The 16296-nt window shown below is 36.0% G+C and overlaps 1 protein-coding gene across 2 annotated transcripts in view; it reads right to left on the reverse strand.

Annotated features, from left to right (window-relative positions):
* Positions 1-16296, reverse strand: part of NUP62CL (nucleoporin 62 C-terminal like) — a 75290-nt gene that overhangs the window by 1238 nt on the left and 57756 nt on the right. The window lies entirely within an intron of this gene.

A 16296-nucleotide genomic window follows, 5' to 3' on the forward strand; every position in this document is an offset into this window, starting at 1 on the left:
AGACTGTTCTTGATTTGCTCTCCCTAGCTTTCAGGGAAGTAACAGTCTACCTGACATTTGTATTTTGTTGAAGAGAAGTGTTAACTGCTTTTTACTCATTACAGCCTAAAAGTGTCATACAGGATGGTCATGAAATTGAATGTGTAGATTTTGGTAGGTCTTTGCTGCCTATAAGAAAATTAGTACACTGAATAGTTTCACATTTCAGTTCCTTTCTAATGATTTATTTAACTTCGTGGTCCTTAATTTGCTCAGGGGCAGAACAACACAAAATACCATTAGTTTCACCATATAGAACAGTAACTTTCTGCAGTAAAAATAAGCTGTTGAAGTAAGTGTGATAATCTGAGTTTTTCTGTTAATGTGTACAAATAAATTTGGTCATTTGTTTTAGTATTCACTAATGTTCACTGGTTGATAAGCAATAACTGGTGCCAAAAATGTAAGGAAAACTTTACAAGAGAAAAACTAAAAAATGTGGGACAATATACTTTAATTTTCTTCAGCCAATTGGAAAAGAACCAATGTTTTGCAGTTTTTGAAGTATAATACCTCATTCTATCTTATGACATATAGGCATTCCGTAAGATCACACCTTTTAAGAACAAGTGATTTAAATGATGGTTGTCTACTGAAAGGTTAGGAGAACAGTCTGGGAAAACACATCTCCTTTCTGTTGTAATAACTAACTGCAGGGACCAATTTTTTCCCCCTGAATAACATTTTTCAATGTGACAGAAACACAAATGAGCACTACAACAAGCCATTAACTTGAGGCCAGAAGTGTCAACATAAGCACAGACTACTTAATTTTCTGATTGATACATATTAAATGCAAAAGAGTACTTTTATAAACATTTTTAAAAATCAATGAAATGTCGAGAAACACAAGTCAGCATTATTAAGAGAGGCTTACCATAAATATTTTGTCATGGCTTCAAATTGAATTCTCAAGACTATCTCTGTATTAACATACTTTACATTTTTCAGGAGTTTCATTCTTTAAGGACAAAAACTGCACCTAGGCACTTAACTGCCCAGAGTTCTGGTCCCATGATATGCGTCAGTGATTGTCCCTGCAGGCGTATTAAATTATATATCATACTAGAAGTAAAATGCTAGTAATAGTCAAAATTTGATGAGAAATATGCCATATACATTTGACATTACTAAAAAAGCAATTGTACTGAACAATATGAAAGTGAAATTAATAAAACAACTCCATTCACAGTAGCATAAAAAAGAATTAAAACACTCAGGAATAAACTTAGCAAATGAACTATAAGACTTGTACACTGGAAACTATAAATCATTGCTAAGAGAAACTTAAGAAGATCTAAAAAAATGAAGAGATATTCCATGTTCATGGATTGAAAGACTCAATAGTGTTAAGATGTCAATTCTCCACAAATTGATCTACAAATTCAATGCAGTGCCTATGAAAATTCCAGAAGGCTACTTCTGTAGAAATAGACAAGCTTTAAAATTTACATGGAAAGACAAAGGACCCATAATAGCCAAAGCAATCTGAAAAAGAATAATAAATTGCAGGAATTACACCACCCAATTTAAAACATACTACAAAGCTACAGTAATCGAGACAGCATGGTATTAGCATAGGATAGCCATAGAGATCAATGGAACAGAAATGAAGTCCAGAAATAAAACCTTATATTTATGGTCAATTCATTTTTAACAAAGGTGCCAAGACAATACAATGGGGGGAAGCATAGTCTTTTTCAGCAAATAATACAGGGACAACTGCTTATCTACATGGAACTGAAGTTGACCCCCTACCTCTAACGATGAACAAAAATCAACTCAAACCGCTGTAATAACCTATATGGGAAAGAATCTGAAAAAGAATAGATATATGTATGTGTATAACTAAATCACTTTGCTGTACACCTGAAACTAACACAACATTGTAAATAAACTATACTCCAATATAAAATAACAATTTAAAAAAATCTCTCAAACACTTAAAAATCCTCAAGAAAATTCTAGCAAACCAACATATAAAAGGAACTAGAAACCAGGGCCAAGTAGAATTTATTCCATAAATGTAAGGTTGAATCAATGTTTAAAAATGCGTCAATGTAATTCACCATATCAACAAGTTAAAGAAGAAAAATCATATGATTATATCAATTGATGTAGAAAAAGCATTTGACAAAATCCATACTCATTAATAATAAAAATTAATGATAAAAAAAGTCAGGAAAAGAGTGGAATTACCTCAATTTGATAAAAAGCATCTACAAAAAAACCTATACCTAAAATCATACTTCCAGTGAAAGACTAAACTCAGAAGCAAGGCAAAGACGTTTGTTCTCACCACTCTTATTCAACATGGTCCTGAAGTTCTAGCCAGTGTAATGTGAGAAAAAGACATAAATAGCATACAGATGGGGAAGGAAAAAATAAAATTGTCCCTTTTTGCAGATGATGTAACTACCTATGTAGAAAATCCTGAGGAATCAAAAACAAAACAAAACAAAACCCCAAAATACCAAACTCCTAGAAGTGAGTTCAGCAGGCATACAAGATCAACATATAAAAATTGTGTTTTTATGTACTAAAAATGAACATGTGGAAATCAGAATTTAAAACACAATATCATTTACAATCACTACAAATAAAATGAAATACTTAGGTATAAGTCGGACAAAACCAAAACATATACATGATGTGGGTGCTGAAAATTACAAAATGCTGATGAAAGAACTCAAAGAAGACCTAAATAAATACTGAGACATACCATGTTCATGGATGAGAAGAATCAATACAGTAAAGATGTCAATTTTCCCCCAAACTGATCTATAAATTTAATGTAATTCCTATCAAATCCCAGCAAATTTTTATGGAAATGCAAAGGAATTAAAATAGCTAAAACAACCTTGATGGAGAAAAATAAAGTGGGAGAAATTACTCTCCAAGATATTAAGGCTTACTATACAGCTACATTGATGAAGAGAGTGTGGTATTGGTGGAGGGAAAGACATATAGATCTACGGAATAGAGATCCCAGAAAACAATTTGATATCCATAGAGGAAAAAAAAACGTTGATCTAAACTTCACATCTTATACAAAAATTAACTCAAAATGGATCACAGCCTTAAATATAAAATATAAAACAATAAAACTTGTAGGAAAAAACAGAGGAGAAAATTGGGGGTATGTAGGACTACACAGAAAGTTCTTAGACTTCACACCAAAAGCATGATCCGTAAAAGGAAAAATTGATAAACTGGACTTAATTTTAAAAACTTTTGTCCTGTGAACAACTCTGCTAAGAAGAGACAAGGTACAGAGTAGGAGAAAATATATGCAAACCACAGAGCTAGCAAAGGACTAGTATCTAGAATATATAATGAACTCTCAAAACAACAGTAAAAAAAAAATCCAATTAGATAATGGACAAAAGGCAAGAACTGACATTTCATCAAAGAGGATATACTCATGACAAATAAGCACATGAAAAGATGTTCAACATCATTAGCCATTAGGAAAATGCAAATTAAAACTTCAGTGATCTCACTACACATCTATCAGAATGGTTAAAATGAAAAAAAAAAGTGAAAATACCAAATGTTGAGGACGCAGACAAATTAGATTATTCATACATTGCTGGTGGGTATGTAAAATGGTACAGTCTCTCTGGAAAACAGTGTAACAGTTTTTAAAATAAAAGTAAAGACGCAACTACCATATGACCTAGCAATTGCACTCTTGGGCATCTATCCAAGAGAAATGAAAACTTATGTTCACACAAGACTCTGTACATAAACATTTATAGAAGCTTTACTCATAAGTAGTCAAAAGCTGGAAACACCTAAGATGTACTACAACAACAGGTAAATGTGTAAACAGACTGTAGTACATCTAAACCATGGAAAACTACTCAGCAACAAAAAGGATCAAACCACTGATACACATAGCAATTTAGATGAATCTCTGGGGAATTATGCTAAGTGAAAAAAAGCCAACCCCTAAAGGATACATGCTATATGATTTCATCTTATATAGTATTTTGAAATGATAAAATTTTAGAAAGGGAGAATAGATTAGTGGTTGCCAAGAATTAGGGGGCAGGGAGTAGGGGGGATATGGTAGGAGGGAGGTGGGTGTGGCAATAAAAGGGGAATATGAGGAATTCTTGTAGTAATGGAACTATTCTGTATTTTTACTATGGTTGTGGATATACAAACCTACACATGTGATAAAATTGTATATGACTAAACACACACACACACACACACACACACACACAAGTAAAACTGTAGAAATCTGAACAAGACAAATTTTATCAATGTTAATACCCCAGTTGCAATACAGTACTACAGTTTTGTAAGATGCTATCACTGGGAAGAACTAGGTAAACTATCAATAGGGACTCTATATTATTTCTTCAGGACCTATATTATTCCTTACACTAAATGTGAATCCACAATTACCTCAATGAAAATTTCAATTAGTGTAAAAAACTAACCCACACAAATAAGGTTTTGATTCCCAATTTCTTGTAGAAGTGCCTGCTGAGTAGGCACATAATATGACCTCCAATTTATGTGAGGCAAGAGTTTTAACATTTATTCTCACTGCTTAATATGGTTGGCCATCTTTTCAGCTTCCAATATGGGTTTCCTCATTGTTGCATGCCTGCTAAGCCAAAGACAGATTTTAAGGTTTTAGTTGCTGTAGAATATACTTCAGTATTAGGTTAGGCTGCTGTTTAAAAGCAACCCTGAAATCTCAGGAGTTTAACCTAATTAAGGTTTATTTCTCATTCAAAAAGGGGAAGAAGGAGGTAGGAAGGGGGAGAGAGGGGAAGGGAGGGAGGAAGAAAGGAAGAGAGGGAAGGAGGGGGAAAAAGAGAGAAAGAGACAGAACACTGTTCTCCCACTTGTCATAGGTAATTTTAAGAAGATTCCCAGGTTACTGAAACTAAAGTAACACTCAGAATAAATATACTTGAATTCTTACTGCTAACTGTGATCTGATGGGAAGAACAGTGTTTCTAAAAACATACGAAGCTCTCCACTCTGCCATGAGAATTCTCATCCTGATCTCACCACTGATACATTAAGGTGGTGATGGGGGAGACCTTCAAGATGGTGGAAGAGTAAGACGTGGAGATCACCTTCCTCCCCACAAATAAATCTAAAATACATCTACATGTGGAACAATGCCTACAGAACACCTACTGAACATTGGCAGAAGACCTCAGACTTCCCAAAAGGCAAGAAAATTCCCACGTACCTGGCCACACGGCTGACAGGGTCTTGGTGCTCTGGCCTGGTGTCAGGCCTGAGCCTCTGAGGTGGGAGAGCCAAGTTCAGGACATTGGACCATCAGAGACCTCCTGGCCCCACGTAATATCATTCAGCAAGAGCTCTCCCAGAGAACTCCACTTCAACGCTAAGACCCAGCTCCACCCAACAGCCAGCAAGCTCCAGTGCTGGATGCCCCATGCCAAACAACTAGCAAGACAGGAACACAGCCCCACCCATTAGCAGGGAGGCTGACTAAAGTCATACTAAGTTCACAAAAACCCCAAAACACACCACCAGACGTGGACCTGCCCACCAGAAAGACAAGATCCAGCGTCATCCACCAGAACACAGGCACGAGTCCCCTCCACCAGGAAGCCTACACAACCCACTGAACCAACCTTACCCACTGGGGACAGACACCAAAAACAACAGGAAATACGAACTTGCACCCTGCGAAAAGGAGACCCCCAAACACAGAAAGATAAGCAAAATGAGAAGACAGAGAAGTATGCAGCAGATGAGGGAGCAAGGTAAAAACCCACCAGACCAAACAAATGAAGAGGAAATAGGCAGTCTACCTGAAAAAGAATTCAGAGTAATGACAGTAAAGATGATCCAAAATCTTGGAAATAGAATGGAGAAAATACAAGAAACATTTAACAAGGACCTAGAATAACTAAAGAGCAAACAAACAAGGATGAACAACACAATAAATGAAATTAAAAATTCTCTAGAAGGAATCGATAGCAGAATAACTGAGGCAGAAGAACAGATACGTGACCAGGAAGAAAAATAGTGGAAATAACTACCGCAGAGCCGATTAAAGAAAAAAGAATGAAAAAGAATTGAGGGCACTCTCTGAGACCTCTGGGACAGCATTAAATGCACCAATATTCGAATTATAGGGGTCCCAGAAGAAGAGAAAAAGAAAGGGTCTGAGAAAGTATTTGAAGAGATTATAGTTGAAAACTTCCTTAATATGGGAAAGGAAATAGTCAATCAAGTCCAGGAAGTGCAGAGAGTCCCAAACAGGATAAATCCAAGGAGAAACACACCAAGACACATATTAATCAAAAATCAAACCATCAAAAATTAAATACAAAGAAAAAATATTAAAAGCAGCAAGAGAAAAGCAACAAATAACATACAACTGAATCCCCATAAGGTTAACAGCTCAGCAGAAACTCTGCAAGCCAGAAGGGAGTGGCAGGACATATTTAAAGTGATGAAAGGGAAAAACCCACAAGCAAGATTACTCTACCCAGCAAGGATCTCATTCATATTCGACGGAGAAATTAAAACCTTTACAGACAAGCAAAAGCTAAGAGAATTCAGCACCACCAAACCAGCTTTACAACAAATGCTAAAGGAACTTCTCTAGGCAGGAAACACAAGAGAAGGAAAAGACCTACAGTAACAAACCCAAAACAATTAAGAAGTGGTAATAGGAACATACATATCGATAATTACCTTAAAAGTAAATAGATTAAATGCTCCAACCAAAAGACATAGACTGGCTGAATGGATACAACAACAAGACCCGTATATATGCTGTCTACAAGAGACCCACTTCAGACTTAGGGACACAGACAGACTGAAAGTGAGGGGATGGAAAGAGATATTCCATGCAAATGGAAATCAAAAGAAAGCTAGGGTAGCAATTTTCATATCAGACAAAATAGACTTTAAAATAAAGACTATTACAAGAGATAAAGAAGGACGCTACATAATGATCAAAGGATCAATCCAAGAAGAAGATAGAACAATTGTAAATATTTATGCACCCAGCATAGGAGCACCTCAATATATAAGGCAAATGCTAAGAGCCTTAAAAGGGGAAATCGACAGTAAAACAATCATAGTAGGGGACTTTAACACCCCACTTTCACCAATGGACAGATCAACCAAAATGAAAATAAATAAGGAAACACAAACTTTAAATGATACATTAAACAGGATGGACTTAATTGATATTTATAGCACATGCCATCCAAAAACAACAGAATATACTTTCTTATAAAGTGCTCATAGAACATTCTCCAGGATAGATCATATCTTGGGTCATAAATCAAGCCCTAGGAAATTTAAGAAAATTGAAATCGTATCAAGAATCTTTCTGACCACAATGCTATGAGACTAGATATCAATTATAGGAAAAAAAATGTAAAAAATACAAACACATGGAGGCTAAACAATAAGCTACTAAATAGCCAAGAGATCACTGAAGAAATCAAAGAGGAAATTTAAAAATACCTAGAAACAAATGACAATGAAAACATGATGACACAAAACCTATGGGATGCAGCAAAAGCAATTCTAAGAGGGAAGTTTATAGCAATACAATCCTACCTCAAGAAACAAGAAACATCTCAAATAAACAACTTAACCTTACATCTAAAGCAATCAGAGAAAGAAGAACGAAAAAAACCCCAAAGTTAGCAGAAGGAAAGAAATCATAAAGATCAGCTCAGAAAAAAATGAAAAAGAAATGAAGGAAACAATAGCAAAGATCAATAAAACTAAAGCTGGTTCTCTGAGAAGATAAAATTGATAAATCATTAGCCAGACTCATCAAGAAAAAAAGGGAGAAGACTCAAATCAGTAGAATTAGAAATGAAAAAGGAGAAGTAACAACCGACACTGCAGAAATACAAAGGACCATGAGAGATTACTACAAGCAACTCTATGCCAATAAAATGGACAACCTGGAAGAAATGGACAAATTCTTAGAAAAGAACAAACTTCCGAAGCTGAATCAGGAAGAAATAGAAAATATAAACAGACCAACCACAAGCACTGAAATTGAGACTGTGATTAAAAATATTCCAATAAACAAAAGCCCAGGATCAGATGGCTTCATAGGCGAATTCTACCAAATATTTAGAGAAGAGCTAACACCTATCCTTCTCAAACTCTTCCAAAATATAGCAGAGGAAGGAACACTCCCAAACACATTCTACGAGGCTACCATCACCCTGATACCAAAACCAGACAAAGATGTCACAAAGAAAGAAAACTACAGGCCAATATCACTGATGAACACAGATGCCATAATCCTCAACAAAATACTATCAAACAGAATCCAACAGCACATTAAAAGGATCATACACCATGATCAAGCGGGGTTTATCCCAGGAATGCAAGGATTCTTCAATATATGCAAGTCAATCAATGTGATACACCATATTAACAAATTGAAGGGTAAAAACCATATGATAATCTCTATAGATGCAGAAAAAACTTTCGACAAAATTCAACACCCATTCATGATAAAATCTCTCCAGAAAGTAGGCATAGAGGGAACTTACCTCAACATAATAAAGGCCATATATGACAAACCCACAGCCAACATTGTTCTCAGTGGTGAAAAACTGAAACCATTTCCACTAAGATCAGGAACAAGACAAGGTTGCCCACTCTCACCACTATTATTCAACACAGTTTTGGAAGTTTTAGAAGAAAAAGAAATAAAAGGAATGCAAATTGGAAAAGAAGAGGTAAAACTGTCACTGTTTGCAGATGACGTAATACTATATAGAGAGAATCCTAGAGCTGCTACCAGAAAACTACTAGAGCTAATCAATGAATTTGGTAAAGTAGCAGGATACAAAATTAATGCACAGAAATCTCTTGCATTCCTATACACTAATGATGAAAAATCTGAAAGAGAAATTAAGGAAACACTCCCATTTACCATTGCAACAAAAAGAATAAAATACCTAGGAATAAACCTACCTAAGGAGACAAAAGACCTGGATGCAGAAAACTATAAGACACTGATGAAAGAAATTAAAGATGATACAAACAGATGGAGAGATATACCATGTTCTTGGATTGGAAGAATCAGTATTGTGAAAATGACTATACTACCCAAAGCAATCTACAGATTCAGTGCAATCCCTATCAAACTACCAATGGCATTTTTCACAGAACTAGAAGAAAAAATTTTACAATTTGTATGGAAACACAGAAGACCCCGAATAGCCAAAGCAATCTTGAGAAAGAAAAATGGAGCTGGAGGAATCAGACTCCTGGACTTCAGACTATACTACAAAGCTACAGTCATCAAGACAGTATGGTACTGGCACAGAAACAGAAATATAGATCAATGGGACAGGATAGAAAGCCCAGAGATAAACCCACGCACCTATGGTCACCTTATTTTTTTTAAAGGAGGCAAGAATATACAATGGAGAAAAGACAGCCCCTTCAATAAGTGGTGTTGGGAAAACTGGACAACTACATGTAAAAGAATGAATTTAGAACACTTCCTCACACCATACACAAAAATAAACTGAAAATGACAGATGGCCAAGAAGCACATGAAAAGATGCTCAACATCACTAATTATTAGAGAAATGCAAATCAAAGCTACAATGAGGTACCACCTCACACCAGTTAGAATGGACATCATCAGAAAATCTACAAAACAACAAATGCTGGAGAGGGTGTGGAGAAAAGGGAACCCTCTTGCACTGTTGGTGGGAATGTAAATTGATACAGCCACTATGGGGAACAATATGGAGGTTCCTTAAAAAACTAAAAATAGAATTACCATATGATCCAGAAATCCCACTACTGGGCATATACCCAGAGAAAACTGTAATTCAAAAAGACACATGCACCTCAATGTTCATTGCAGCACTATTTACAATAGCCAGGTCATGGAAGCAACCTAAATGCCCAGTGAAAGATCAATGGATAAAGAAGTTGTGGTACATATATACAATGGAATGTTACTCAGCCATAAAAAGAAACGAAATTGAGTCATTTGTTGAGACGTGGATGGATCTAGAGACTGTCATACAGAGTGAAGTAAGTCAGAAAGAGAAAAACAAATATCATACATTGACACATGTACGTAGAACCTAGAAAAATGGTACAGATGAACCGGTTTGCAGGGCAGAAGTTGAGACACAGATGTAGAGAACAAACGTATGGACACCAAGGGGGGAAAACCACGGTGGGGTGGGGATGGTGGTGTGCTGAATTGGGCGATTGGGATTGACATGTATACACTGATGTGTATAAAATTGATGACTGATTAAAAAAATAAAAATAAAAAATAAACTTAAAATGGATTAAAGACCTAAATGTAAGGCCAGACACTATAAAACTGTTAGAGGAAAACAGGAAGAACACTCTTTGACATAAATCACAGCAAGATCCTTTTTGACCCACCCCCTAGAGAAATGGAAATATAAACAAATGGGACCTAATGAAACTTCAAAGCTTTTGCAGAGCAAAGGAAACCATAAACAAGACGAAAAGACAACCCTCAGAATGGGAGAAAATATTTGCAAATGAAACCACTGACAAAGGATTAATCTCCAAAATATACAAGCAGCTCATGCAGCTCAAAATCAAAAAAACAAACAACCCAACCCCAAAATGGGCAGAGGATCTAAACAGACATTTCTCCCAAGAAGATACACAGATTGCTAACAAACACATGAAAGGATGCTCAACATTACTAATCATTAGAGAAATGCAAATCAAAACTACAATGAGGTATCACCTCACACCAGTCAGAATAGCCATCATCAAAAAAATCTACAAACAATAAATGCTGGAGAGGGCGTGGAGAAAAGGGAACCCTCTTGCACTGTTCATGGGAATGTAAATTGATACAGCCACTATGGAGAACAGTATAGAGGTTCCTTAAAAAACTAAAAATAGAACTACCATATGACCCAGCAATCCCACTACTGGGCATATACCTTGAGAAAACCATAATTTAAAAAGAGTCATGCACCCCAATATTCACTGCAGCACTATTTACAATAGCCAGGACATGGAAGCAACCTAAGTGTCCATCGACAGATGAATGGATAAAGAAGATGTGGCACATATATGCAATGGAATATTACTCAGCCATAAAAAGAAATGAAATTGAGTTATTTGTAGTGAGGTGGATGGACCTAGAGTCTGTCATACAGAGTGAAGTAAGTCAGAAAGAGAAAAACAAATACCATATCCTAACACATATATATGGAATCTAAAAAAAAAATGGTTCTGATGAACTTAGGGGCAGGACAGGAATAAAGATGCAGACGTAGAGAATGGACTTGAGAACATGGGGAGGGGGAAGGGTAAGCTGGGACGAAGTGAGAGAGTGGCATGGACATATATACACTGCCAAATGTAAAATAGGTAGCTAGTGGGAAGCAGCCGCATAGCACAGGGAGATCAGCTTGGTGCTTTGTGGCCACCTAGAGGGGTAGGATAGGGAGGGTCGGAGGGAGATGCAAGAGGGAGGAGATATGGTGATATATGTATACATATAGCTGATTCACTTTGTTATACAGCAGAAACTAACACAACATTGTAAAGCAATTTTACTCCAATAAAGATGTTAAAAAAAAAAGTTGGTGATGACAAGACACTCTGCTTGTATATAGCACTACCCTTCACACAAAATTAATAAGAAATACATTTAAAGGAAAGGAATAAAAATAAAAGATGGTGAAGGTATCGTGAGTTCTTGGAGGCAGGGGCAGGAGGGGGACAAGATAGTAGAATTATTGCATTTGAAGTCGTCCTCAGACAGTCATCCTGTTGAAATGTTACTTACTATTCAAGTCTCATTTCAAATTCTAGCTCTTCTAGGGAATCAACTAAAGATAGGTTTCTCTTTCTTTACTGCTCCCTACACATGCACTTTGAACCTTTTCGAGGCAGAGGTGCATGCCATTGACGTTTACACCTCCTACGCTGATTAACACAGCACTTGGCACATAGTAGGTGCTTTGTATTGAAAGTCACTACTCTCTGGTTTTGACTTGTATCTAAAATAATACTTTCCATTATACAGCACTTGAGTTTTCAAAATGCCTATGCATATTACCTTATTTGATTTCCACAATATCCTAGGATGAAGAGAATAACTAAAAACTCAAGAAGGTTCAGTGGCTTCCCAAAGGCCAAAACTAATGAAAATTGACACTAGGACTCATATCTTTAGACGCCCATCTAAGAGCGCTTTTTCTGTTACAGTGCATCTGTTTGTCAAATGCTGGGAAAATTTTAAATAAAAAGTACTATCTGGCACCACAGCATAACACTGTTTGTTGTCCCTTCAAACACTGAAGTGCTCAAAATAAGACAGGCCTATCTGAATCCCAACTGGGGAGATTTCATTGGTGAAATACTATCAGGCCACTTTATCTATGAGGTAGCCATAGAGCATGGGCCCCTAAACTGCGTTATAGCAAGGCTTCAGTATATTTATAGTTTTTAGTCACTAACAGGAAGAAAATTGCTTTGGAGAAAAATCTGTATATCTCACAAACAATATAAATTCTGCTATTTGGGAGTGATTTAAATCATGTTACATATAATTCATCTGGGGAGACTCTCCAGTTTGAGGAAATTCACTTGGGCACAAAATGTACATAAGGAGGATTAGTGAGAAATCTAATTTTGCAGATGTATTGAGTGGATTTCAAATCTGGATTTACATGTAGAAAGGAAGTTTGGTAAGAGGAGCTCTGAGAATGTTAACCATCACGCACTCTTTCCTAACAGAAGCTGAAGTCTTGATCATTTTTAATCTCAGTATCCTAATCTAACCTACAAGAAATTCTTTAGAATTAAGGAACAATGGTGTGACAATAAATCTATTTTGTCTGTAAAGAGGAGCAGAGATGAGCAGGTAGCTCATTAAACAATGGAAAGAAATAAAATACCTTTCAGTTAACTGCAATGGGAAGAAGCAAGTAAGTACCTGTCTCTGTTGAGCTTAACAGACCTTTAAAGTGAGTCTTTGTGTTGTTGCCACATCTCTGACAGACCAAGAGCATCTGCCTCTCAAGTATCTAAAGTGGAACATTATACTCCAGAACATAAGAGATGACCTCATCGATCAACCAATGTCACCAAGATTTCCCAAAGAATTTCAGAAAAAGAAGAGGTAAAAGAAACCAGCTCAATCAGTAAATCAGATTCTATTCTAGAAGATGAACTAGGAAGAAGACACTTTGATTGGAATCCAAAGGCATCTTTTGGCATCTCGGCATTAGATACTCTTCAGATATGAGAGGGCTGAAAGTAATTAATAAAAAAAATTTTTTAAAGCATTTCTTATCTGGACCAAAGCTTCTTAAAAAATACAGCATGGTAACTATAGTTAATAATACTGTATTGCATATTTGAAAGTTGCTAAGAGAGTAGATCTTAAAAGTTCTCACTGCAAGAAAAACAATTTTTTTTTCTATCTGTGTAAGGTGATGGATGTTGACTAGGCTTATTGTGGTGATAGTTTGGCAATATATACAAATATTGAATCATGCTGTGCACCTGAAACTAATATAATGCTATATGTCAAATATACCTCAATTTTTTAAAAAAAGATAACAACATGCCCAGCCCTGAAAAATCTAATTTAAAAGAATCCCTCAAACAATAAATATTAACATTGGGTAAAAATGAAGTATGATTATGACATATCACAAAAAGCTGCTTCTCTAAAATGATCCTGAAGGCGTTTTATGCAAGTTAGTAGAGTCACGCTAGACGACTAAGTATGTTTTATGCCAAAAATAAATAAGGTGTTCACAGACCACTGCTAATAGAACTATATTGTAGAAATATCACAAAATTCCTTATGGCATTTTTAGTTACTCTGAAGATTCTTCTCCTTCTGCCATAAATAGCAGTCTAAATGTTGTGAGCAGCTATTAAATAATCATGGGGTTCTAACCCATAGGAGACTGCAATGATTATGGATGAAATAAATTTTAGTCATGAAGCTTTGGGACACTGCATGAAAGAAACAAATGCCATGAAAATACTCAAGGAACTTTCAAATAATGACTTGCATAAGATATTCCACTGCCCATCCCTTTATTATGGTGTTTGATAAATATTAACAGACATGACAAGGTTTGGTATATGAAGAAACAAAAAACGCCTACCCTTCAGTCCTACCTCCCTCCTCTAAAAGAAGTAGCTCCATATATTTAAAATGAATAACAAATTGGCTCAGATTGACTGCCAACTCTGTCATAAGTGGTCCCAGCAGAGCTGGAGTTGCTGCAATTTCAATGACTGCCAACTGAGAAGACAGATGTGTGACTGCAGCGTTGCCATCAAGCCAACCTCGAAATAATGCCGTAAATTTGTATAAAGAGAAAGACAAGAGAGGGAACTAGTATTTGACTATAGTTACTATTAACTCAGCTATATTAATCATGAGGAAAAGAGGCATAGAAAATGTTAAAAAATGGATAAATATCAAATTTAAAAACTGGTCAATAGCAGTACATGTTCAGACACTCCCTTAATTCAATACTCTTAAACTTATCTCTTCCTAGTCTGGTTCCATCAGTCAGTTCTACATACGTTAGAGGAAGAAAGGGGCCTGGTTCTCTGTTTACTCATAGATATTGAAAAGTTGATTGCACAGTGTAATATTTTAACATATATAAACCATAGTGTATGATTTTCAAATCACTTTTAAAGATAAGCTGATTTTTAAGTTAAGTACATAGCATAACAGTTATGTTTTATAGCAGAAAAAAATTTGTACTGTCATTAAAGATATCAAATCATAAAAATATTTCCCAGAAACCTTCCAAGATAGAGATTTTGGGTTTAAAATCATTTTTTTTAATGTCTGAAACATTTATACTAATATATTTCCATACAAATAACCCAAAGAAAGTTTAGTATTAGTTGTTTTGTTTGTTTGTTTTTTTATACTGCAGGTTCTTATTAGTCATCAATTTTATACACATCAGTGTATACATGTCAATCCCAATCGCCCAATTCAGCACACCACCATCCCCACCCCACTGCAGTTTTCCCCCCTTGGTGTCCATATGTCTGTTCTCTACATCTGTGTCTCAACTTCTACCCTGCAAACCGGCTCATCTGTACCATTTTTCTAGGTTCCACATACATGCGTTAGTATACGATATTTCTTTTTCTCTTTCTGACTTACTTCACTCTGTATGACAGTCTGTAGATCCATCCACGTCTCAACAAATGACTCAATTTCATTCCTTTCTATGGCTGAGTAATATTCCACTGTATATATGCACCACAACTTCTTTATCCATTCATCTGTCGATGGGCATTTAGGTTGCTTCCATGACCTGGCTATTGTAAATAGTGCTGCAATGAACATTGGGGTGCATGTGTTTTTCTGAATTATGGTTTTCTCTGGGTATATGCCCAGTAGTGGGATTGCTGGATCATATGGTAAATCTATTTTTAGTTTTTTAAGGAACCTCCATATTGTTCCCCATAGTGGCTGTATCAATTTACATTCCCACCAACAGTGCAAGAGGGTTCCCTTTTCTCCACACCCTCTCCAGCATTTGTCGTTTGTAGATTTTCTGATGATGCCCATTCTAACTGGTGTGAGGTGATACCTCATTGTAGTTTTGGTTTGCATTTCTCTAATAATTAGTGATGTTGAGCATCTTTTCATGTGCTTCTTGGTCATCTGTATGTCTTCTTTGGAGAAATGTGTATTTAGGCCTTCTGCCCATTTTTGGATTGGGTTGTTTGTTTCTTTAATATTGAGCTGAGTGAGCTGTTTATATATTTTGGAGATTAATCCTTTGTCCATTAATTCATTTGCAAATATTTTCTCCCATTCTGAGGGTTGTCTTTTCGTCTTGTTTATGGTTTCCTTTGCTGTGCAAAAGCTTTGAAGTTTCATTAGGTCCCATTTGTTTATTTTTGTTTTGATTTCCATTACTCTAGGAGGTGGATCAAAAAAGATCTTGCTGTGATTTATGTCAAAGAGTGTTCTTCCTATGTTTTCCTCTAAGAGTTTTATAGTGTCCGGTCTTACATTTAGCTCTCGAATCCATTTTGAGTTTATTTTTGTGTATGGTGTTAGGGAGTGTTCTAATTTCATTCTTTTACATGTAGCTATCCAATTTTCCCAGCACCACTTATTGAAGAGACTGTCTTTTCTCCATTGTATATCTTTGCCTCCTTTGTCATAGATTAGCTGACCATAGGTGCGTGGGTTTATCTCTGGGCTTTCTATCTTGTTCCACTGAT

The sequence above is a fragment of the Balaenoptera musculus genome, chromosome X, assembly GCF_009873245.2.
Source record: "Balaenoptera musculus isolate JJ_BM4_2016_0621 chromosome X, mBalMus1.pri.v3, whole genome shotgun sequence".
NCBI lineage: Eukaryota > Metazoa > Chordata > Mammalia > Artiodactyla > Balaenopteridae > Balaenoptera > Balaenoptera musculus.